The sequence below is a fragment of the Aquarana catesbeiana genome, linkage group LG03, assembly GCF_042186555.1.
Source record: "Aquarana catesbeiana isolate 2022-GZ linkage group LG03, ASM4218655v1, whole genome shotgun sequence".
Lineage (NCBI taxonomy): Eukaryota > Metazoa > Chordata > Amphibia > Anura > Ranidae > Aquarana > Aquarana catesbeiana.
The window spans coordinates 82,768,568-82,795,267 of record NC_133326.1 but is presented as its reverse complement, the minus strand read 5'-3'; positions in this window follow the sequence as shown (position 1 = coordinate 82,795,267).

Here is a 26,700-nt window from a genome sequence, read left to right as displayed (position 1 = left end):
CAGGTAATTGTCTCCTATCTCCTATCCAACTGTACATCCCCACTGAACTGGCTTTGCTGAGTCTTCTATTAATATTTTTGGTAATTGTCTCCTATCTCCTATCCAACTGTACATCCCCACTGAACTGGCTTTGCTGAGTCTTCTATTAATATTTTTGGTAATTGTCTCCTATCTCCTATCCAACTGTACATCCCCACTGAACTGGCTTTGCTGAGTCTTCTATTAATATTTTTGGTAATTGTCTCCTATCCAACTGTACATCCCCACTGAACTGGCTTTGCTGAGTCTTCTATTAATATTTTTGGTAATTGTCTCCTATCTCCTATCCAACTGTACATCCCCACTGAACTGGCTTTGCTGAGTCTTCTATTAATATTTTTGGTAATTGTCTCCTATCTCCTATCCAACTGTACATCCCCACTGAACTGGCTTTGCTGAGTCTGCTATTAATATTTTTGGTAATTGTCTCCTGCTGCCATATCTTTAAACTTCCATATTTACTGCTAGCTCTATAACAAACACACTGCAATAGCAATATTACTGGTGATTGATTCTCAACTCCATGTGGCTTGAGTGATCAAGAGAGGTAATTAGCTTTACGACCCTAGCCTGTGTCTGGCCTGGCCCTGGCCATCTCCTCCCCATATTCAGGTGTCTCACATCAGACCCAATAATGACCAACTGAGAAATGCATCCCAGCTTAGGCTGTCTATAAATTTATGGCAGCTTATGGGGTGGCGCAGACAGGGGCATGGCGCAGACATCATGGCTCTTTCCTGAGTGGCTCTGTCACGAGTGATGCGCAGTTTCACCGACGCAGTTATCAATTCTGATCATGTCTTCTCTGCTCTTTTACAGGTAATTGTCTCCTATCTCCTATCCAACTGTACATCCCCACTGAACTGGCTTTGCTGAGTCTTCTATTAATATTTTTGGTAATTGTCTCCTATCTCCTATCCAACTGTACATCCCCACTGAACTGGCTTTGCTGAGTCTTCTATTAATATTTTTGGTAATTGTCTCCTATCTCCTATCCAACTGTACATCCCCACTGAACTGGCTTTGCTGAGTCTGCTATTAATATTTTTGGTAATTGTCTCCTGCTGCCATATCTTTAAACTTCCATATTTACTGCTAGCTCTATAACAAACACACTGCAATAGCAATATTACTGGTGATTGATTCTCAACTCCATGTGGCTTGAGTGATCAAGAGAGGTAATTAGCTTTACGACCCTAGCCTGTGTCTGGCCTGGCCCTGGCCATCTCCTCCCCATATTCAGGTGTCTCACATCAGACCCAATAATGACCAACTGAGAAATGCATCCCAGCTTAGGCTGTCTATAAATTTATGGCAGCTTATGGGGTGGCGCAGACAGGGGCATGGCGCAGACATCATGGCTCTTTCCTGAGTGGCTCTGTCACGAGTGATGCGCAGTTTCACCGACGCAGTTATCAATTCTGATCATGTCTTCTCTGCTCTTTTACAGGTAATTGTCTCCTATCTCCTATCCAACTGTACATCCCCACTGAACTGGCTTTGCTGAGTCTTCTATTAATATTTTTGGTAATTGTCTCCTATCTCCTATCCAACTGTACATCCCCACTGAACTGGCTTTGCTGAGTCTTCTATTAATATTTTTGGTAATTGTCTCCTATCTCCTATCCAACTGTACATCCCCACTGAACTGGCTTTGCTGAGTCTGCTATTAATATTTTTGGTAATTGTCTCCTGCTGCCATATCTTTAAACTTCCATATTTACTGCTAGCTCTATAACAAACACACTGCAATAGCAATATTACTGGTGATTGATTCTCAACTCCATGTGGCTTGAGTGATCAAGAGAGGTAATTAGCTTTACGACCCTAGCCTGTGTCTGGCCTGGCCCTGGCCATCTCCTCCCCATATTCAGGTGTCTCACATCAGACCCAATAATGACCAACTGAGAAATGCATCCCAGCTTAGGCTGTCTATAAATTTATGGCAGCTTATGGGGTGGCGCAGACAGGGGCATGGCGCAGACATCATGGCTCTTTCCTGAGTGGCTCTGTCACGAGTGATGCGCAGTTTCACCGACGCAGTTATCAATTCTGATCATGTCTTCTCTGCTCTTTTACAGGTAATTGTCTCCTATCTCCTATCCAACTGTACATCCCCACTGAACTGGCTTTGCTGAGTCTTCTATTAATATTTTTGGTAATTGTCTCCTATCTCCTATCCAACTGTACATCCCCACTGAACTGGCTTTGCTGAGTCTTCTATTAATATTTTTGGTAATTGTCTCCTATCTCCTATCCAACTGTACATCCCCACTGAACTGGCTTTGCTGAGTCTGCTATTAATATTTTTGGTAATTGTCTCCTGCTGCCATATCTTTAAACTTCCATATTTACTGCTAGCTCTATAACAAACACACTGCAATAGCAATATTACTGGTGATTGATTCTCAACTCCATGTGGCTTGAGTGATCAAGAGAGGTAATTAGCTTTACGACCCTAGCCTGTGTCTGGCCTGGCCCTGGCCATCTCCTCCCCATATTCAGGTGTCTCACATCAGACCCAATAATGACCAACTGAGAAATGCATCCCAGCTTAGGCTGTCTATAAATTTATGGCAGCTTATGGGGTGGCGCAGACAGGGGCATGGCGCAGACATCATGGCTCTTTCCTGAGTGGCTCTGTCACGAGTGATGCGCAGTTTCACCGACGCAGTTATCAATTCTGATCATGTCTTCTCTGCTCTTTTACAGGTAATTGTCTCCTATCTCCTATCCAACTGTACATCCCCACTGAACTGGCTTTGCTGAGTCTTCTATTAATATTTTTGGTAATTGTCTCCTATCTCCTATCCAACTGTACATCCCCACTGAACTGGCTTTGCTGAGTCTTCTATTAATATTTTTGGTAATTGTCTCCTATCTCCTATCCAACTGTACATCCCCACTGAACTGGCTTTGCTGAGTCTGCTATTAATATTTTTGGTAATTGTCTCCTGCTGCCATATCTTTAAACTTCCATATTTACTGCTAGCTCTATAACAAACACACTGCAATAGCAATATTACTGGTGATTGATTCTCAACTCCATGTGGCTTGAGTGATCAAGAGAGGTAATTAGCTTTACGACCCTAGCCTGTGTCTGGCCTGGCCCTGGCCATCTCCTCCCCATATTCAGGTGTCTCACATCAGACCCAATAATGACCAACTGAGAAATGCATCCCAGCTTAGGCTGTCTATAAATTTATGGCAGCTTATGGGGTGGCGCAGACAGGGGCATGGCGCAGACATCATGGCTCTTTCCTGAGTGGCTCTGTCACGAGTGATGCGCAGTTTCACCGACGCAGTTATCAATTCTGATCATGTCTTCTCTGCTCTTTTACAGGTAATTGTCTCCTATCTCCTATCCAACTGTACATCCCCACTGAACTGGCTTTGCTGAGTCTTCTATTAATATTTTTGGTAATTGTCTCCTATCTCCTATCCAACTGTACATCCCCACTGAACTGGCTTTGCTGAGTCTTCTATTAATATTTTTGGTAATTGTCTCCTATCTCCTATCCAACTGTACATCCCCACTGAACTGGCTTTGCTGAGTCTGCTATTAATATTTTTGGTAATTGTCTCCTGCTGCCATATCTTTAAACTTCCATATTTACTGCTAGCTCTATAACAAACACACTGCAATAGCAATATTACTGGTGATTGATTCTCAACTCCATGTGGCTTGAGTGATCAAGAGAGGTAATTAGCTTTACGACCCTAGCCTGTGTCTGGCCTGGCCCTGGCCATCTCCTCCCCATATTCAGGTGTCTCACATCAGACCCAATAATGACCAACTGAGAAATGCATCCCAGCTTAGGCTGTCTATAAATTTATGGCAGCTTATGGGGTGGCGCAGACAGGGGCATGGCGCAGACATCATGGCTCTTTCCTGAGTGGCTCTGTCACGAGTGATGCGCAGTTTCACCGACGCAGTTATCAATTCTGATCATGTCTTCTCTGCTCTTTTACAGGTAATTGTCTCCTATCTCCTATCCAACTGTACATCCCCACTGAACTGGCTTTGCTGAGTCTTCTATTAATATTTTTGGTAATTGTCTCCTATCTCCTATCCAACTGTACATCCCCACTGAACTGGCTTTGCTGAGTCTTCTATTAATATTTTTGGTAATTGTCTCCTATCTCCTATCCAACTGTACATCCCCACTGAACTGGCTTTGCTGAGTCTGCTATTAATATTTTTGGTAATTGTCTCCTGCTGCCATATCTTTAAACTTCCATATTTACTGCTAGCTCTATAACAAACACACTGCAATAGCAATATTACTGGTGATTGATTCTCAACTCCATGTGGCTTGAGTGATCAAGAGAGGTAATTAGCTTTACGACCCTAGCCTGTGTCTGGCCTGGCCCTGGCCATCTCCTCCCCATATTCAGGTGTCTCACATCAGACCCAATAATGACCAACTGAGAAATGCATCCCAGCTTAGGCTGTCTATAAATTTATGGCAGCTTATGGGGTGGCGCAGACAGGGGCATGGCGCAGACATCATGGCTCTTTCCTGAGTGGCTCTGTCACGAGTGATGCGCAGTTTCACCGACGCAGTTATCAATTCTGATCATGTCTTCTCTGCTCTTTTACAGGTAATTGTCTCCTATCTCCTATCCAACTGTACATCCCCACTGAACTGGCTTTGCTGAGTCTTCTATTAATATTTTTGGTAATTGTCTCCTATCTCCTATCCAACTGTACATCCCCACTGAACTGGCTTTGCTGAGTCTTCTATTAATATTTTTGGTAATTGTCTCCTATCTCCTATCCAACTGTACATCCCCACTGAACTGGCTTTGCTGAGTCTGCTATTAATATTTTTGGTAATTGTCTCCTGCTGCCATATCTTTAAACTTCCATATTTACTGCTAGCTCTATAACAAACACACTGCAATAGCAATATTACTGGTGATTGATTCTCAACTCCATGTGGCTTGAGTGATCAAGAGAGGTAATTAGCTTTACGACCCTAGCCTGTGTCTGGCCTGGCCCTGGCCATCTCCTCCCCATATTCAGGTGTCTCACATCAGACCCAATAATGACCAACTGAGAAATGCATCCCAGCTTAGGCTGTCTATAAATTTATGGCAGCTTATGGGGTGGCGCAGACAGGGGCATGGCGCAGACATCATGGCTCTTTCCTGAGTGGCTCTGTCACGAGTGATGCGCAGTTTCACCGACGCAGTTATCAATTCTGATCATGTCTTCTCTGCTCTTTTACAGGTAATTGTCTCCTATCTCCTATCCAACTGTACATCCCCACTGAACTGGCTTTGCTGAGTCTTCTATTAATATTTTTGGTAATTGTCTCCTATCTCCTATCCAACTGTACATCCCCACTGAACTGGCTTTGCTGAGTCTTCTATTAATATTTTTGGTAATTGTCTCCTATCTCCTATCCAACTGTACATCCCCACTGAACTGGCTTTGCTGAGTCTGCTATTAATATTTTTGGTAATTGTCTCCTGCTGCCATATCTTTAAACTTCCATATTTACTGCTAGCTCTATAACAAACACACTGCAATAGCAATATTACTGGTGATTGATTCTCAACTCCATGTGGCTTGAGTGATCAAGAGAGGTAATTAGCTTTACGACCCTAGCCTGTGTCTGGCCTGGCCCTGGCCATCTCCTCCCCATATTCAGGTGTCTCACATCAGACCCAATAATGACCAACTGAGAAATGCATCCCAGCTTAGGCTGTCTATAAATTTATGGCAGCTTATGGGGTGGCGCAGACAGGGGCATGGCGCAGACATCATGGCTCTTTCCTGAGTGGCTCTGTCACGAGTGATGCGCAGTTTCACCGACGCAGTTATCAATTCTGATCATGTCTTCTCTGCTCTTTTACAGGTAATTGTCTCCTATCTCCTATCCAACTGTACATCCCCACTGAACTGGCTTTGCTGAGTCTTCTATTAATATTTTTGGTAATTGTCTCCTATCTCCTATCCAACTGTACATCCCCACTGAACTGGCTTTGCTGAGTCTTCTATTAATATTTTTGGTAATTGTCTCCTATCTCCTATCCAACTGTACATCCCCACTGAACTGGCTTTGCTGAGTCTGCTATTAATATTTTTGGTAATTGTCTCCTGCTGCCATATCTTTAAACTTCCATATTTACTGCTAGCTCTATAACAAACACACTGCAATAGCAATATTACTGGTGATTGATTCTCAACTCCATGTGGCTTGAGTGATCAAGAGAGGTAATTAGCTTTACGACCCTAGCCTGTGTCTGGCCTGGCCCTGGCCATCTCCTCCCCATATTCAGGTGTCTCACATCAGACCCAATAATGACCAACTGAGAAATGCATCCCAGCTTAGGCTGTCTATAAATTTATGGCAGCTTATGGGGTGGCGCAGACAGGGGCATGGCGCAGACATCATGGCTCTTTCCTGAGTGGCTCTGTCATGAGTGATGCGCAGTTTCACCGACGCAGTTATCAATTCTGATCATGTCTTCTCTGCTCTTTTACAGGTAATTGTCTCCTATCTCCTATCCAACTGTACATCCCCACTGAACTGGCTTTGCTGAGTCTTCTATTAATATTTTTGGTAATTGTCTCCTATCTCCTATCCAACTGTACATCCCCACTGAACTGGCTTTGCTGAGTCTTCTATTAATATTTTTGGTAATTGTCTCCTATCTCCTATCCAACTGTACATCCCCACTGAACTGGCTTTGCTGAGTCTGCTATTAATATTTTTGGTAATTGTCTCCTGCTGCCATATCTTTAAACTTCCATATTTACTGCTAGCTCTATAACAAACACACTGCAATAGCAATATTACTGGTGATTGATTCTCAACTCCATGTGGCTTGAGTGATCAAGAGAGGTAATTAGCTTTACGACCCTAGCCTGTGTCTGGCCTGGCCCTGGCCATCTCCTCCCCATATTCAGGTGTCTCACATCAGACCCAATAATGACCAACTGAGAAATGCATCCCAGCTTAGGCTGTCTATAAATTTATGGCAGCTTATGGGGTGGCGCAGACAGGGGCATGGCGCAGACATCATGGCTCTTTCCTGAGTGGCTCTGTCACGAGTGATGCGCAGTTTCACCGACGCAGTTATCAATTCTGATCATGTCTTCTCTGCTCTTTTACAGGTAATTGTCTCCTATCTCCTATCCAACTGTACATCCCCACTGAACTGGCTTTGCTGAGTCTTCTATTAATATTTTTGGTAATTGTCTCCTATCTCCTATCCAACTGTACATCCCCACTGAACTGGCTTTGCTGAGTCTTCTATTAATATTTTTGGTAATTGTCTCCTATCTCCTATCCAACTGTACATCCCCACTGAACTGGCTTTGCTGAGTCTGCTATTAATATTTTTGGTAATTGTCTCCTGCTGCCATATCTTTAAACTTCCATATTTACTGCTAGCTCTATAACAAACACACTGCAATAGCAATATTACTGGTGATTGATTCTCAACTCCATGTGGCTTGAGTGATCAAGAGAGGTAATTAGCTTTACGACCCTAGCCTGTGTCTGGCCTGGCCCTGGCCATCTCCTCCCCATATTCAGGTGTCTCACATCAGACCCAATAATGACCAACTGAGAAATGCATCCCAGCTTAGGCTGTCTATAAATTTATGGCAGCTTATGGGGTGGCGCAGACAGGGGCATGGCGCAGACATCATGGCTCTTTCCTGAGTGGCTCTGTCACGAGTGATGCGCAGTTTCACCGACGCAGTTATCAATTCTGATCATGTCTTCTCTGCTCTTTTACAGGTAATTGTCTCCTATCTCCTATCCAACTGTACATCCCCACTGAACTGGCTTTGCTGAGTCTTCTATTAATATTTTTGGTAATTGTCTCCTATCTCCTATCCAACTGTACATCCCCACTGAACTGGCTTTGCTGAGTCTTCTATTAATATTTTTGGTAATTGTCTCCTATCTCCTATCCAACTGTACATCCCCACTGAACTGGCTTTGCTGAGTCTGCTATTAATATTTTTGGTAATTGTCTCCTGCTGCCATATCTTTAAACTTCCATATTTACTGCTAGCTCTATAACAAACACACTGCAATAGCAATATTACTGGTGATTGATTCTCAACTCCATGTGGCTTGAGTGATCAAGAGAGGTAATTAGCTTTACGACCCTAGCCTGTGTCTGGCCTGGCCCTGGCCATCTCCTCCCCATATTCAGGTGTCTCACATCAGACCCAATAATGACCAACTGAGAAATGCATCCCAGCTTAGGCTGTCTATAAATTTATGGCAGCTTATGGGGTGGCGCAGACAGGGGCATGGCGCAGACATCATGGCTCTTTCCTGAGTGGCTCTGTCACGAGTGATGCGCAGTTTCACCGACGCAGTTATCAATTCTGATCATGTCTTCTCTGCTCTTTTACAGGTAATTGTCTCCTATCTCCTATCCAACTGTACATCCCCACTGAACTGGCTTTGCTGAGTCTTCTATTAATATTTTTGGTAATTGTCTCCTATCTCCTATCCAACTGTACATCCCCACTGAACTGGCTTTGCTGAGTCTTCTATTAATATTTTTGGTAATTGTCTCCTATCTCCTATCCAACTGTACATCCCCACTGAACTGGCTTTGCTGAGTCTGCTATTAATATTTTTGGTAATTGTCTCCTGCTGCCATATCTTTAAACTTCCATATTTACTGCTAGCTCTATAACAAACACACTGCAATAGCAATATTACTGGTGATTGATTCTCAACTCCATGTGGCTTGAGTGATCAAGAGAGGTAATTAGCTTTACGACCCTAGCCTGTGTCTGGCCTGGCCCTGGCCATCTCCTCCCCATATTCAGGTGTCTCACATCAGACCCAATAATGACCAACTGAGAAATGCATCCCAGCTTAGGCTGTCTATAAATTTATGGCAGCTTATGGGGTGGCGCAGACAGGGGCATGGCGCAGACATCATGGCTCTTTCCTGAGTGGCTCTGTCACGAGTGATGCGCAGTTTCACCGACGCAGTTATCAATTCTGATCATGTCTTCTCTGCTCTTTTACAGGTAATTGTCTCCTATCTCCTATCCAACTGTACATCCCCACTGAACTGGCTTTGCTGAGTCTTCTATTAATATTTTTGGTAATTGTCTCCTATCTCCTATCCAACTGTACATCCCCACTGAACTGGCTTTGCTGAGTCTGCTATTAATATTTTTGGTAATTGTCTCCTGCTGCCATATCTTTAAACTTCCATATTTACTGCTAGCTCTATAACAAACACACTGCAATAGCAATATTACTGGTGATTGATTCTCAACTCCATGTGGCTTGAGTGATCAAGAGAGGTAATTAGCTTTACGACCCTAGCCTGTGTCTGGCCTGGCCCTGGCCATCTCCTCCCCATATTCAGGTGTCTCACATCAGACCCAATAATGACCAACTGAGAAATGCATCCCAGCTTAGGCTGTCTATAAATTTATGGCAGCTTATGGGGTGGCGCAGACAGGGGCATGGCGCAGACATCATGGCTCTTTCCTGAGTGGCTCTGTCACGAGTGATGCGCAGTTTCACCGACGCAGTTATCAATTCTGATCATGTCTTCTCTGCTCTTTTACAGGTAATTGTCTCCTATCTCCTATCCAACTGTACATCCCCACTGAACTGGCTTTGCTGAGTCTTCTATTAATATTTTTGGTAATTGTCTCCTATCTCCTATCCAACTGTACATCCCCACTGAACTGGCTTTGCTGAGTCTTCTATTAATATTTTTGGTAATTGTCTCCCATCTCCTATCCAACTGTACATCCCCACTGAACTGGCTTTGCTGAGTCTGCTATTAATATTTTTGGTAATTGTCTCCTGCTGCCATATCTTTAAACTTCCATATTTACTGCTAGCTCTATAACAAACACACTGCAATAGCAATATTACTGGTGATTGATTCTCAACTCCATGTGGCTTGAGTGATCAAGAGAGGTAATTAGCTTTACGACCCTAGCCTGTGTCTGGCCTGGCCCTGGCCATCTCCTCCCCATATTCAGGTGTCTCACATCAGACCCAATAATGACCAACTGAGAAATGCATCCCAGCTTAGGCTGTCTATAAATTTATGGCAGCTTATGGGGTGGCGCAGACAGGGGCATGGCGCAGACATCATGGCTCTTTCCTGAGTGGCTCTGTCACGAGTGATGCGCAGTTTCACCGACGCAGTTATCAATTCTGATCATGTCTTCTCTGCTCTTTTACAGGTAATTGTCTCCTATCTCCTATCCAACTGTACATCCCCACTGAACTGGCTTTGCTGAGTCTTCTATTAATATTTTTGGTAATTGTCTCCTATCTCCTATCCAACTGTACATCCCCACTGAACTGGCTTTGCTGAGTCTTCTATTAATATTTTTGGTAATTGTCTCCTATCTCCTATCCAACTGTACATCCCCACTGAACTGGCTTTGCTGAGTCTGCTATTAATATTTTTGGTAATTGTCTCCTGCTGCCATATCTTTAAACTTCCATATTTACTGCTAGCTCTATAACAAACACACTGCAATAGCAATATTACTGGTGATTGATTCTCAACTCCATGTGGCTTGAGTGATCAAGAGAGGTAATTAGCTTTACGACCCTAGCCTGTGTCTGGCCTGGCCCTGGCCATCTCCTCCCCATATTCAGGTGTCTCACATCAGACCCAATAATGACCAACTGAGAAATGCATCCCAGCTTAGGCTGTCTATAAATTTATGGCAGCTTATGGGGTGGCGCAGACAGGGGCATGGCGCAGACATCATGGCTCTTTCCTGAGTGGCTCTGTCACGAGTGATGCGCAGTTTCACCGACGCAGTTATCAATTCTGATCATGTCTTCTCTGCTCTTTTACAGGTAATTGTCTCCTATCTCCTATCCAACTGTACATCCCCACTGAACTGGCTTTGCTGAGTCTTCTATTAATATTTTTGGTAATTGTCTCCTATCTCCTATCCAACTGTACATCCCCACTGAACTGGCTTTGCTGAGTCTGCTATTAATATTTTTGGTAATTGTCTCCTGCTGCCATATCTTTAAACTTCCATATTTACTGCTAGCTCTATAACAAACACACTGCAATAGCAATATTACTGGTGATTGATTCTCAACTCCATGTGGCTTGAGTGATCAAGAGAGGTAATTAGCTTTACGACCCTAGCCTGTGTCTGGCCTGGCCCTGGCCATCTCCTCCCCATATTCAGGTGTCTCACATCAGACCCAATAATGACCAACTGAGAAATGCATCCCAGCTTAGGCTGTCTATAAATTTATGGCAGCTTATGGGGTGGCGCAGACAGGGGCATGGCGCAGACATCATGGCTCTTTCCTGAGTGGCTCTGTCACGAGTGATGCGCAGTTTCACCGACGCAGTTATCAATTCTGATCATGTCTTCTCTGCTCTTTTACAGGTAATTGTCTCCTATCTCCTATCCAACTGTACATCCCCACTGAACTGGCTTTGCTGAGTCTTCTATTAATATTTTTGGTAATTGTCTCCTATCTCCTATCCAACTGTACATCCCCACTGAACTGGCTTTGCTGAGTCTTCTATTAATATTTTTGGTAATTGTCTCCCATCTCCTATCCAACTGTACATCCCCACTGAACTGGCTTTGCTGAGTCTGCTATTAATATTTTTGGTAATTGTCTCCTGCTGCCATATCTTTAAACTTCCATATTTACTGCTAGCTCTATAACAAACACACTGCAATAGCAATATTACTGGTGATTGATTCTCAACTCCATGTGGCTTGAGTGATCAAGAGAGGTAATTAGCTTTACGACCCTAGCCTGTGTCTGGCCTGGCCCTGGCCATCTCCTCCCCATATTCAGGTGTCTCACATCAGACCCAATAATGACCAACTGAGAAATGCATCCCAGCTTAGGCTGTCTATAAATTTATGGCAGCTTATGGGGTGGCGCAGACAGGGGCATGGCGCAGACATCATGGCTCTTTCCTGAGTGGCTCTGTCACGAGTGATGCGCAGTTTCACCGACGCAGTTATCAATTCTGATCATGTCTTCTCTGCTCTTTTACAGGTAATTGTCTCCTATCTCCTATCCAACTGTACATCCCCACTGAACTGGCTTTGCTGAGTCTTCTATTAATATTTTTGGTAATTGTCTCCTATCTCCTATCCAACTGTACATCCCCACTGAACTGGCTTTGCTGAGTCTTCTATTAATATTTTTGGTAATTGTCTCCTATCTCCTATCCAACTGTACATCCCCACTGAACTGGCTTTGCTGAGTCTGCTATTAATATTTTTGGTAATTGTCTCCTGCTGCCATATCTTTAAACTTCCATATTTACTGCTAGCTCTATAACAAACACACTGCAATAGCAATATTACTGGTGATTGATTCTCAACTCCATGTGGCTTGAGTGATCAAGAGAGGTAATTAGCTTTACGACCCTAGCCTGTGTCTGGCCTGGCCCTGGCCATCTCCTCCCCATATTCAGGTGTCTCACATCAGACCCAATAATGACCAACTGAGAAATGCATCCCAGCTTAGGCTGTCTATAAATTTATGGCAGCTTATGGGGTGGCGCAGACAGGGGCATGGCGCAGACATCATGGCTCTTTCCTGAGTGGCTCTGTCACGAGTGATGCGCAGTTTCACCGACGCAGTTATCAATTCTGATCATGTCTTCTCTGCTCTTTTACAGGTAATTGTCTCCTATCTCCTATCCAACTGTACATCCCCACTGAACTGGCTTTGCTGAGTCTTCTATTAATATTTTTGGTAATTGTCTCCTATCTCCTATCCAACTGTACATCCCCACTGAACTGGCTTTGCTGAGTCTTCTATTAATATTTTTGGTAATTGTCTCCTATCTCCTATCCAACTGTACATCCCCACTGAACTGGCTTTGCTGAGTCTGCTATTAATATTTTTGGTAATTGTCTCCTGCTGCCATATCTTTAAACTTCCATATTTACTGCTAGCTCTATAACAAACACACTGCAATAGCAATATTACTGGTGATTGATTCTCAACTCCATGTGGCTTGAGTGATCAAGAGAGGTAATTAGCTTTACGACCCTAGCCTGTGTCTGGCCTGGCCCTGGCCATCTCCTCCCCATATTCAGGTGTCTCACATCAGACCCAATAATGACCAACTGAGAAATGCATCCCAGCTTAGGCTGTCTATAAATTTATGGCAGCTTATGGGGTGGCGCAGACAGGGGCATGGCGCAGACATCATGGCTCTTTCCTGAGTGGCTCTGTCACGAGTGATGCGCAGTTTCACCGACGCAGTTATCAATTCTGATCATGTCTTCTCTGCTCTTTTACAGGTAATTGTCTCCTATCTCCTATCCAACTGTACATCCCCACTGAACTGGCTTTGCTGAGTCTTCTATTAATATTTTTGGTAATTGTCTCCTATCTCCTATCCAACTGTACATCCCCACTGAACTGGCTTTGCTGAGTCTTCTATTAATATTTTTGGTAATTGTCTCCTATCTCCTATCCAACTGTACATCCCCACTGAACTGGCTTTGCTGAGTCTGCTATTAATATTTTTGGTAATTGTCTCCTGCTGCCATATCTTTAAACTTCCATATTTACTGCTAGCTCTATAACAAACACACTGCAATAGCAATATTACTGGTGATTGATTCTCAACTCCATGTGGCTTGAGTGATCAAGAGAGGTAATTAGCTTTACGACCCTAGCCTGTGTCTGGCCTGGCCCTGGCCATCTCCTCCCCATATTCAGGTGTCTCACATCAGACCCAATAATGACCAACTGAGAAATGCATCCCAGCTTAGGCTGTCTATAAATTTATGGCAGCTTATGGGGTGGCGCAGACAGGGGCATGGCGCAGACATCATGGCTCTTTCCTGAGTGGCTCTGTCACGAGTGATGCGCAGTTTCACCGACGCAGTTATCAATTCTGATCATGTCTTCTCTGCTCTTTTACAGGTAATTGTCTCCTATCTCCTATCCAACTGTACATCCCCACTGAACTGGCTTTGCTGAGTCTTCTATTAATATTTTTGGTAATTGTCTCCTATCTCCTATCCAACTGTACATCCCCACTGAACTGGCTTTGCTGAGTCTTCTATTAATATTTTTGGTAATTGTCTCCTATCTCCTATCCAACTGTACATCCCCACTGAACTGGCTTTGCTGAGTCTGCTATTAATATTTTTGGTAATTGTCTCCTGCTGCCATATCTTTAAACTTCCATATTTACTGCTAGCTCTATAACAAACACACTGCAATAGCAATATTACTGGTGATTGATTCTCAACTCCATGTGGCTTGAGTGATCAAGAGAGGTAATTAGCTTTACGACCCTAGCCTGTGTCTGGCCTGGCCCTGGCCATCTCCTCCCCATATTCAGGTGTCTCACATCAGACCCAATAATGACCAACTGAGAAATGCATCCCAGCTTAGGCTGTCTATAAATTTATGGCAGCTTATGGGGTGGCGCAGACAGGGGCATGGCGCAGACATCATGGCTCTTTCCTGAGTGGCTCTGTCACGAGTGATGCGCAGTTTCACCGACGCAGTTATCAATTCTGATCATGTCTTCTCTGCTCTTTTACAGGTAATTGTCTCCTATCTCCTATCCAACTGTACATCCCCACTGAACTGGCTTTGCTGAGTCTTCTATTAATATTTTTGGTAATTGTCTCCTATCTCCTATCCAACTGTACATCCCCACTGAACTGGCTTTGCTGAGTCTTCTATTAATATTTTTGGTAATTGTCTCCTATCTCCTATCCAACTGTACATCCCCACTGAACTGGCTTTGCTGAGTCTGCTATTAATATTTTTGGTAATTGTCTCCTGCTGCCATATCTTTAAACTTCCATATTTACTGCTAGCTCTATAACAAACACACTGCAATAGCAATATTACTGGTGATTGATTCTCAACTCCATGTGGCTTGAGTGATCAAGAGAGGTAATTAGCTTTACGACCCTAGCCTGTGTCTGGCCTGGCCCTGGCCATCTCCTCCCCATATTCAGGTGTCTCACATCAGACCCAATAATGACCAACTGAGAAATGCATCCCAGCTTAGGCTGTCTATAAATTTATGGCAGCTTATGGGGTGGCGCAGACAGGGGCATGGCGCAGACATCATGGCTCTTTCCTGAGTGGCTCTGTCACGAGTGATGCGCAGTTTCACCGACGCAGTTATCAATTCTGATCATGTCTTCTCTGCTCTTTTACAGGTAATTGTCTCCTATCTCCTATCCAACTGTACATCCCCACTGAACTGGCTTTGCTGAGTCTTCTATTAATATTTTTGGTAATTGTCTCCTATCTCCTATCCAACTGTACATCCCCACTGAACTGGCTTTGCTGAGTCTTCTATTAATATTTTTGGTAATTGTCTCCTATCTCCTATCCAACTGTACATCCCCACTGAACTGGCTTTGCTGAGTCTTCTATTAATATTTTTGGTAATTGTCTCCTATCCAACTGTACATCCCCACTGAACTGGCTTTGCTGAGTCTTCTATTAATATTTTTGGTAATTGTCTCCTATCTCCTATCCAACTGTACATCCCCACTGAACTGGCTTTGCTGAGTCTTCTATTAATATTTTTGGTAATTGTCTCCTATCTCCTATCCAACTGTACATCCCCACTGAACTGGCTTTGCTGAGTCTGCTATTAATATTTTTGGTAATTGTCTCCTGCTGCCATATCTTTAAACTTCCATATTTACTGCTAGCTCTATAACAAACACACTGCAATAGCAATATTACTGGTGATTGATTCTCAACTCCATGTGGCTTGAGTGATCAAGAGAGGTAATTAGCTTTACGACCCTAGCCTGTGTCTGGCCTGGCCCTGGCCATCTCCTCCCCATATTCAGGTGTCTCACATCAGACCCAATAATGACCAACTGAGAAATGCATCCCAGCTTAGGCTGTCTATAAATTTATGGCAGCTTATGGGGTGGCGCAGACAGGGGCATGGCGCAGACATCATGGCTCTTTCCTGAGTGGCTCTGTCACGAGTGATGCGCAGTTTCACCGACGCAGTTATCAATTCTGATCATGTCTTCTCTGCTCTTTTACAGGTAATTGTCTCCTATCTCCTATCCAACTGTACATCCCCACTGAACTGGCTTTGCTGAGTCTTCTATTAATATTTTTGGTAATTGTCTCCTATCTCCTATCCAACTGTACATCCCCACTGAACTGGCTTTGCTGAGTCTTCTATTAATATTTTTGGTAATTGTCTCCTATCTCCTATCCAACTGTACATCCCCACTGAACTGGCTTTGCTGAGTCTGCTATTAATATTTTTGGTAATTGTCTCCTGCTGCCATATCTTTAAACTTCCATATTTACTGCTAGCTCTATAACAAACACACTGCAATAGCAATATTACTGGTGATTGATTCTCAACTCCATGTGGCTTGAGTGATCAAGAGAGGTAATTAGCTTTACGACCCTAGCCTGTGTCTGGCCTGGCCCTGGCCATCTCCTCCCCATATTCAGGTGTCTCACATCAGACCCAATAATGACCAACTGAGAAATGCATCCCAGCTTAGGCTGTCTATAAATTTATGGCAGCTTATGGGGTGGCGCAGACAGGGGCATGGCGCAGACATCATGGCTCTTTCCTGAGTGGCTCTGTCACGAGTGATGCGCAGTTTCACCGACGCAGTTATCAATTCTGATCATGTCTTCTCTGCTCTTTTACAGGTAATTGTCTCCTATCTCCTATCCAACTGTACATCCCCACTGAACTGGCTTTGCTGAGTCTTCTATTAATATTTTTGGTAATTGTCTCCTATCTCCTATCCAACTGTACATCCCCACTGAACTGGCTTTGCTGAGTCTTCTATTAATATTTTTGGTAATTGTCTCCTATCTCCTATCCAACTGTACATCCCCACTGAACTGGCTTTGCTGAGTCTGCTATTAATATTTTTGGTAATTGTCTCCTGCTGCCATATCTTTAAACTTCCATATTTACTGCTAGCTCTATAACAAACACACTGCAATAGCAATATTACTGGTGATTGATTCTCAACTCCATGTGGCTTGAGTGATCAAGAGAGGTAATTAGCTTTACGACCCTAGCCTGTGTCTGGCCTGGCCCTGGCCATCTCCTCCCCATATTCAGGTGTCTCACATCAGACCCAATAATGACCAACTGAGAAATGCATCCCAGCTTAGGCTGTCTATAAATTTATGGCAGCTTATGGGGTGGCGCAGACAGGGGCATGGCGCAGACATCATGGCTCTTTCCTGAGTGGCTCTGTCACGAGTGATGCGCAGTTTCACCGACGCAGTTATCAATTCTGATCATGTCTTCTCTGCTCTTTTACAGGTAATTGTCTCCTATCTCCTATCCAACTGTACATCCCCACTGAACTGGCTTTGCTGAGTCTTCTATTAATATTTTTGGTAATTGTCTCCTATCTCCTATCCAACTGTACATCCCCACTGAACTGGCTTTGCTGAGTCTTCTATTAATATTTTTGGTAATTGTCTCCTATCTCCTATCCAACTGTACATCCCCACTGAACTGGCTTTGCTGAGTCTGCTATTAATATTTTTGGTAATTGTCTCCTGCTGCCATATCTTTAAACTTCCATATTTACTGCTAGCTCTATAACAAACACACTGCAATAGCAATATTACTGGTGATTGATTCTCAACTCCATGTGGCTTGAGTGATCAAGAGAGGTAATTAGCTTTACGACCCTAGCCTGTGTCTGGCCTGGCCCTGGCCATCTCCTCCCCATATTCAGGTGTCTCACATCAGACCCAATAATGACCAACTGAGAAATGCATCCCAGCTTAGGCTGTCTATAAATTTATGGCAGCTTATGGGGTGGCGCAGACAGGGGCATGGCGCAGACATCATGGCTCTTTCCTGAGTGGCTCTGTCACGAGTGATGCGCAGTTTCACCGACGCAGTTATCAATTCTGATCATGTCTTCTCTGCTCTTTTACAGGTAATTGTCTCCTATCTCCTATCCAACTGTACATCCCCACTGAACTGGCTTTGCTGAGTCTTCTATTAATATTTTTGGTAATTGTCTCCTATCTCCTATCCAACTGTACATCCCCACTGAACTGGCTTTGCTGAGTCTTCTATTAATATTTTTGGTAATTGTCTCCTATCTCCTATCCAACTGTACATCCCCACTGAACTGGCTTTGCTGAGTCTGCTATTAATATTTTTGGTAATTGTCTCCTGCTGCCATATCTTTAAACTTCCATATTTACTGCTAGCTCTATAACAAACACACTGCAATAGCAATATTACTGGTGATTGATTCTCAACTCCATGTGGCTTGAGTGATCAAGAGAGGTAATTAGCTTTACGACCCTAGCCTGTGTCTGGCCTGGCCCTGGCCATCTCCTCCCCATATTCAGGTGTCTCACATCAGACCCAATAATGACCAACTGAGAAATGCATCCCAGCTTAGGCTGTCTATAAATTTATGGCAGCTTATGGGGTGGCGCAGACAGGGGCATGGCGCAGACATCATGGCTCTTTCCTGAGTGGCTCTGTCACGAGTGATGCGCAGTTTCACCGACGCAGTTATCAATTCTGATCATGTCTTCTCTGCTCTTTTACAGGTAATTGTCTCCTATCTCCTATCCAACTGTACATCCCCACTGAACTGGCTTTGCTGAGTCTTCTATTAATATTTTTGGTAATTGTCTCCTATCTCCTATCCAACTGTACATCCCCACTGAACTGGCTTTGCTGAGTCTTCTATTAATATTTTTGGTAATTGTCTCCTATCTCCTATCCAACTGTACATCCCCACTGAACTGGCTTTGCTGAGTCTGCTATTAATATTTTTGGTAATTGTCTCCTGCTGCCATATCTTTAAACTTCCATATTTACTGCTAGCTCTATAACAAACACACTGCAATAGCAATATTACTGGTGATTGATTCTCAACTCCATGTGGCTTGAGTGATCAAGAGAGGTAATTAGCTTTACGACCCTAGCCTGTGTCTGGCCTGGCCCTGGCCATCTCCTCCCCATATTCAGGTGTCTCACATCAGACCCAATAATGACCAACTGAGAAATGCATCCCAGCTTAGGCTGTCTATAAATTTATGGCAGCTTATGGGGTGGCGCAGACAGGGGCATGGCGCAGACATCATGGCTCTTTCCTGAGTGGCTCTGTCACGAGTGATGCGCAGTTTCACCGACGCAGTTATCAATTCTGATCATGTCTTCTCTGCTCTTTTACAGGTAATTGTCTCCTATCTCCTATCCAACTGTACATCCCCACTGAACTGGCTTTGCTGAGTCTTCTATTAATATTTTTGGTAATTGTCTCCTATCTCCTATCCAACTGTACATCCCCACTGAACTGGCTTTGCTGAGTCTTCTATTAATATTTTTGGTAATTGTCTCCTATCTCCTATCCAACTGTACATCCCCACTGAACTGGCTTTGCTGAGTCTGCTATTAATATTTTTGGTAATTGTCTCCTGCTGCCATATCTTTAAACTTCCATATTTACTGCTAGCTCTATAACAAACACACTGCAATAGCAATATTACTGGTGATTGATTCTCAACTCCATGTGGCTTGAGTGATCAAGAGAGGTAATTAGCTTTACGACCCTAGCCTGTGTCTGGCCTGGCCCTGGCCATCTCCTCCCCATATTCAGGTGTCTCACATCAGACCCAATAATGACCAACTGAGAAATGCATCCCAGCTTAGGCTGTCTATAAATTTATGGCAGCTTATGGGGTGGCGCAGACAGGGGCATGGCGCAGACATCATGGCTCTTTCCTGAGTGGCTCTGTCACGAGTGATGCGCAGTTTCACCGACGCAGTTTAACGAAAGCAGGATAACTAAAGCTGCATGAACAACAGGAACTCTGCTCCACTCTGCAAGACGACAAGCAAACCAACTTTGAAATTTATTTTATATTAGGTTAGTCTCCCACTCTCTAGCCACTAACATGCTCCTTATTCTCTTCCTTCTCACATTGGTGTCTTCTATCCTCAAATTATCTTTACTCTACCCCTCCTCTCTTCCCTGCAGCATGCACATATCACCCTCACTCCTACCCTCTCCCTACTATGGCACCCATCATCTCCTGCATTTGCTGCACCCACATGCTGATATAAACTCCAGGGCCACTAGACACGTGCGCTCATGCACATCCCACTCCCACCTTGCCTTCCTCACCCTCCTCCTTCTCCTAGTCTCAGGTGATATTTCTCCTAATCCTGGTCCGCCATTTTCCAAATGCAAGCCACATATCCAATACCCCTCCCCCTCTGGCAACCACCGCAATCCACTCAGTTTAATTTCTATCCCCCTACTTCCTCAAAGCACCCCACCAATCTCATGTGCCCTGTGGAACGCCCGCTCCATCTGTAACAAGCTAACATCTGTACATGACCTCTTCATCTCTCATGGCTTGAACATACTGGCCATAACGGAAACCTGGCTGCAAAATTTTGACTCAGCTTCTCCTGCTGCCCTCTCCCATGGTGGTCTCCATTGGACTCACTCCTCCAGACCCAACAGACAGAAAGGAGGTGGAGTTGGCTTCCTTCTGTCCCCACAAAGCACCTTCCAAGTCCTTACTGTCCCTCCCTCTCTATCCCTCTCTTCTTTCGAGATGCACTGTATTCGTCTGTTTTCTCCCATTTCTCTGAGGATTGCAGCAATTTATAGGCCTCCAGGACCGGTATCGCGCTTCATTGATGACTTTGCTGCCTGGCTACCCTACTTTCTCTCCTCTGAAATACCCACCATTATTCTTGGTGACTTTAACATTCCTGTCAATGTCAACAGCCCAACTACAGCTAAACTTCTCAACTTAACCTCATCTTTTGACCTAACCCAATGGACACATACTTCCACTCACTCCAATGGTAATACCCTTGACCTTGTATTCTCCCATCTCTGCAACCCTGGCAACCTCACCAACACCCCCTTTCCTCTATCTGATCACAACCTCATTACTTTCACTGTATCCTTGCCTCCAACCACCCATCCCTCCAAGCAGCAAACAATTACTTGTAGAAACCTTCGCCACTTTAACCCTTCTCTTCTCTATTCTGCTACTGACAACCTATATGACATAATCTCTCCCCTGTCCTGTCCTGACCTGGCCACTTCTGTCTACAACAGTTCACTCTCATCATCACTAGATGCACTTGCTCCCCTAACCACACGCAGAATTAGGCCCCGACCGTTACAACCCTGGCAAACTGACAACACTAGAAATCTCAAGAGACATTGCCGTGCTCTTGAACGACTGTGGCGTAAAACCAAATGCCTGCAAGATTTCACCCTATATAAATCTGCCCTTCTAAAATACAATTCATGCCTCCATGCTGCCAAACAAGCCTACTTTGTCTCTCTTATTAATTCCTTGTCATCCAGTCCCCGTCGGCTCTTCTCAACCTTTAACTCTCTGCTTCGTCCACCACCCCCTCTACCCACTAACTCACTCACTGCCCAAGAGATTGCCAATCACTTCAAAGACAAGATCAATGCAATTCGTGAGGACATCTCCACTGTGCGTACATCTTCCCCACCCATCATACCTTCCCCAGCAGCACATTCAACCCTCTCCTCTTTTGAATTGGCTACTACGGAAGAGGTTACAAAAATTTTCTCGAATGCCCACCTAACCAATTGTCCCTTGGATCCTGTTCCCTCACAACTACTACGGTCACCCTCTTCTTCTATCCTATGCTCCCTCACCCACATCTTCAATCTCTCCCTTTCTAGTGGCATTTTCCCCTCCCCTCTAAAACATGCACAGATCACTCCCATTCTTAAAAAGCCCTCACTGGACCCTACCGACCTGAACAACTTAAGACCCATCTCATTACTCCCATTCACCTCTAAACTTCTAGAACGCTTAGTCTACAACCGTCTTAGCTCCTACCTCAATGAAAATAACCTTCTTGACCCCTTACAGTCTGGCTTTCGCTCGCAGCACTCCACGGAAACTACCTTACTAAAACTCACTAACGATTTGCTAACTGCTAAAACCAACAGCCAGTACTCCATACTCCTACTACTTGACCTCTCTGCGGCCTTTGATACTGTTGACCACCCGCTCCTTCTCAATAAACTACATTCCCTTGGCCTCCGAGATTCTGCTCTATCCTGGTTCTCTGGCTATTTATCACAGCGCTCCTTCAGTGTCACCTACAACTCTGTCTCCTCCTCTCCATTGCCCCTTTCTGTGGGGGTCCCCCAAGGCTCGGTTCTTGGACCCCTTCTCTTCTCTATCTACACCACCTCTCTTGGTCACCTAATAACTGCCCACGGCTTCCAATACCACTTATACGCTGATGACACCCAAATCTATCTGTCTACTCCTCACCTCACTCCTTCAGTCTCCTCTCGCATTACTAACTTACTAACTGACATATCAGCATGGATGTCGCACCACTTCCTTAAACTAAATCTCTCTAAAACTGAGCTATTAATATTCCCCCCCGCCCGTGCCCCCCTCCATGACTTTTCCATCAAAATCAACAATGCAACCATCAGTCCCTCCCCTCACGCCAGGGTACTAGGTGTAATCCTAGACTCCGACTTGTCATTTCAGCCTCAAATCCAATCATTGTCAAAAGTTTGTAGAATTCACCTCCGTAACATCTCTAAAATTCGCCCTTTTTTAACAAATGAAACCACCAAGCTCCTCGTTCACTCCCTTGTTATCTCTCGCCTTGACTATTGCAACTCCCTTCTCATTGGCCTACCGCTCCATAGGCTATCCCCTCTTCAGTCTATCATGAATGCTGCTGCCAGACTTATCCACCTTACCAACCGCTCAGTGTCTGCCAACCCTCTACTTCAATCCCTACACTGGCTCCCAATCATCCAGCGAATTAAATTCAAAATTCTAACCACAACATACAAAGCCATTCACAACTCTGCCCCAAGCTACATCACTAATCTTGTCTCCAAATATCACCCAAATCGTCCTCTCCGCTCTTCTCAAGACCTCCTGCTTTCAAGCTCTCTCATCTCCTCCTCCCATGCTCGTCTCCAGGATTTCTCCAGAGCCTCTCCCATCCTCTGGAACTCGCTACCTCCATCTATCCGGCTAGCCCCTACTCTTGCTACCTTCAGGCAATCCCTGAAAACTCATCTCTTCAGGAAAGCCTATCACGTCTCCAACTAATCTCCTACCACTTCCACCAGCTCATTCCCCACAGTTACAACCTTTTGTACCACCTGCCCCACCCTATTAGATTGTAAGCTCTTCTGAGCAGGGCCCTCTTAATCCTATTGTATTGTATTGTATTGTATTATATTATAACTGTATTGTCTCCCTTTTATATTGTAAAGCGCTGCGTAAACTGTTGGCGCTATATAAATCCTGAATAATAATAATAATAATAATAACATTGCAGCGTGACGAAAATGCTATATCCATTGCGAATGCTAAGTTTACCAGAACGAGCTGTCCCGTGTCGGAATTTCTTCTGAGCATGCGTGGCACTTTGTGCGTCGGAACAGGCCACACACGGTCGGAATTGACGCGATCGGATTTTGTTGTCGGAAAATTTTATCTCCTGCTGTCCAACTTTGCGTGTCGGAAAATCCGATGGAAAATGTCCAATGGCGCCCACACACGGTCGGAATTTCCGACAACACGCTCCGATCGGACATTGTCCATCGGAAAATCCGACCGTGTGTACGGGGCATTACTCACGTTTCCCTTGTTACTCACGTTTTTCCATGTTACTCAAGTTTTCCCTTGTTACTCACATTTTCCCACATTTTCCCTTGTTACTCACGTTTTCCCATGTTACTCACGTTTTCCCTTGTTATTCACGTTTTCCCATGTTACTCACGTTTTCCCATGTTACTCACGTTTTCCCTTGTTACTCACGTTTTCCCATGTTACTCACGTTCTCCCATGTTACTCATGTTTCCCATGTATCTCACATAGCTCACACAATTTATGTGCTCGTGCAACCTACGTTTCTCATACAGTTGGCGTTTCTCATGCAACCTGGGTTCTCATGCTGCTCACGCTACTCACGGTTCTCGTTCAGTTACATTCCTGTCGCAGGTTACTTTTCTCAGTCTGCTCACGTTTCTCACGCAGTTTATGTTCCTCACCCAGTTGCGTGTTTTTCACTCAGTTCGTGGTTGTTATTTTCATCATTTTGCTGGGTACCGTTCATATGTTTTTGTCATTTTGAGTTTACATCTTCACGGTTAAATCATGGCATTCTCAACTGCAGTTACCTGTCTCGTTTACAGGTTCACATGGATTGAATTGGTCGTTTTTAACCACTTACGGACTGCCCACCATCATTATATGGCGGCTGTATGAAGGAGAATATCATTGTTATGGAAGCAGCTAGCTCCCATAACCCCGGTATCCCCTTCTTCAGCGGGTGGTCCGCTACAAGATAAAAGTGGTCTCTGTGGTGGATTCGCCGCAAGATCACTTTTATCGGTGGCGGGAGAGGGGCCCCCTCCCTCCCCGATCCAGTGCCCTCCGCCACTTACCGGAGCCGTCGGTAGCGGCGGAGGCAATCGCGTCCTTTCTGTAGCTGGGTATGGAGACAAATGAGAGGAATATGGCCCCCACCAGTCTTCATACAATTGCTGGGCAGAAGGGACGTCAAAACGAAAGCCAGAAAGAGGCTCAGTCCCTAAGTGGTTAATTGGCTTGTGCAGTGGCAAGTCTCCTCATCCGTTTCTCACATGTCTTTCGTCACGAGTTCATACGTCATGACATCGCACTTCCCATGTCACTTGCCTGACACGTCTTCAGGTTGCATAGGCCTGAGTTTACGTTTTTAATTTGCCTCACATGCCTCAGGAAACTCGGCCTTGCTAGTTTCTGGAGACTGACACATTTTCAGTCCTGCACAATGTTTACTTTGTCATTTATTCACGGTCACCTTTATATGAGTAATGGGAAGGGAAGTAAGAGATTTTCCTTTTTCTTAGGGTATGTTGGGGTTTGTTTGGTTAACTTCTGTTTATGACAGTGTTGTTCTCATTTGCATAGGTCATGTCACAGGCAGCAGATATTGAAACTTTGCCTCCATCCATCCTGCTTCGCTTAGGGGTTCTGAACATGGTAGCACGGCCTCCTTGAAACCTCCCGGTTCAGCCGTCACTCTGGCAGTGGCATAGGATCAGGTGGAGGGGTCTGTGTTATTTTGCTACTAAACTATCCTTTGGGTCCTAAACAGCCGTTGGCCTTTGGATACTTTCGCACTGGCACTCAGCTGGATACTCTCCCATGTAGTATGCTGTCATGTAGTCGTCCACTATCTGGGCGATTTCCTCCCCATTGAAGTTTCCAAACAGGGTCCCGCCGATCTACAGGAACTAACGTGATTTTTCTCTGTGCTCACGTCCCTCTGACGGCAAGGGAAATGGTAGGCCCAGTGATTGCACGGATAATCAGTCTACCTCAAGTGTTGTTCTAAAGCAGATCCAGGTCTTTACTCTTTGTTGTATGTAGGCTGATTTGGCTGCCCTTTCAGTTCCATTTTTACATTCACTATAGGTTCATCAGTGGGGTAGAGAATACAGCAGCAGATGCTCTGTCCCGTTTTAGTTACCCGCCTTTTTCCAGCAGGGCCCAGTCATGTACGCCTGTGCTACACCGTCCCGGCTTTTCCTGCTACAGATGAAGCTTTATCAACAAGTCATTGTAGGAAGGCTGGTGACACGGCCTGGGATACCTTCCAGGCTTTTTCCGTCTCGGTATCCTAGGTTCTATTGTCATAAACATTGAACATCTACTTGCTTTCATTCCCTTTTTGCCACTCACAGCTCAAGCTTTCCACAAGCTGGTGCCCAGTCACAGTCCTAGACCGACTCATGGTGGCAACAGCGGAAGTACCCATGGATAGGCCACTTTGCCTTTCCCTAGTGCTCCCTTCTTCACTAGCGCAGTGCATGAAACGTTGCCATGCCCTGCTGCCATACCTAGGTTTGGCCATTCTTTTAGAATAGGCACGTTTTTTCTGCTTCTCACCAAGGGGTCCGTGTTTCACGTTGTGGAGAAATAAAAAAGTTTTATCCCTATTGTGGGATCACCAGTACGGTATTTGTAAATTGAAATCATATTCCCTCTCAAGCGTCTCTTCTCCAGAGAGAATAAGTTCAGTGCTCACAAACTTTCTGCATAACTAATATCCTCCAGACCCTTTATTAGCTTTGTTGCCCTTCTTTGTACTCGCTCCATTTCCAGTACATCCTTCCTGGGGACTGGTGCCCAGAACTGGACAGCATACTCCAGGTACGGCCAGACCAGAGTCTTATAGATTGGGAGATTTATCGCTTTATCCCTGGAGTTAATCCCTTTTTTAATGTATGCTAATATTCTGTTTGCTTTGTTAGCAGCAGCTTGGCATTGCATGCCATTGCTGAGCCTATCATCTACTAGGACCCCAGGTCCTTTTCCATCCTAGATTCCCCCAGAGGTTCTCCCCCTAGTGTATATATTGCATTCATATTTTTGGCACCCAAATGCATTATTTTATATTTTTCTACATTAAACCTCATTTGCCTTGTAGTTGCCCACCCCATTCATTTGTTCAGATCTTCTTGCAAGGTTTCCACATCTTGCTGAGATGTTATTGCCCTGCTTAGCTTAGTATCGCCCGCAAATACAGAGATTGAACTGTTTACACCATCCTCCAGGCTGTTTATGAACAAATTAAACATTAAACCCTGCGGGACCCCACTACCCA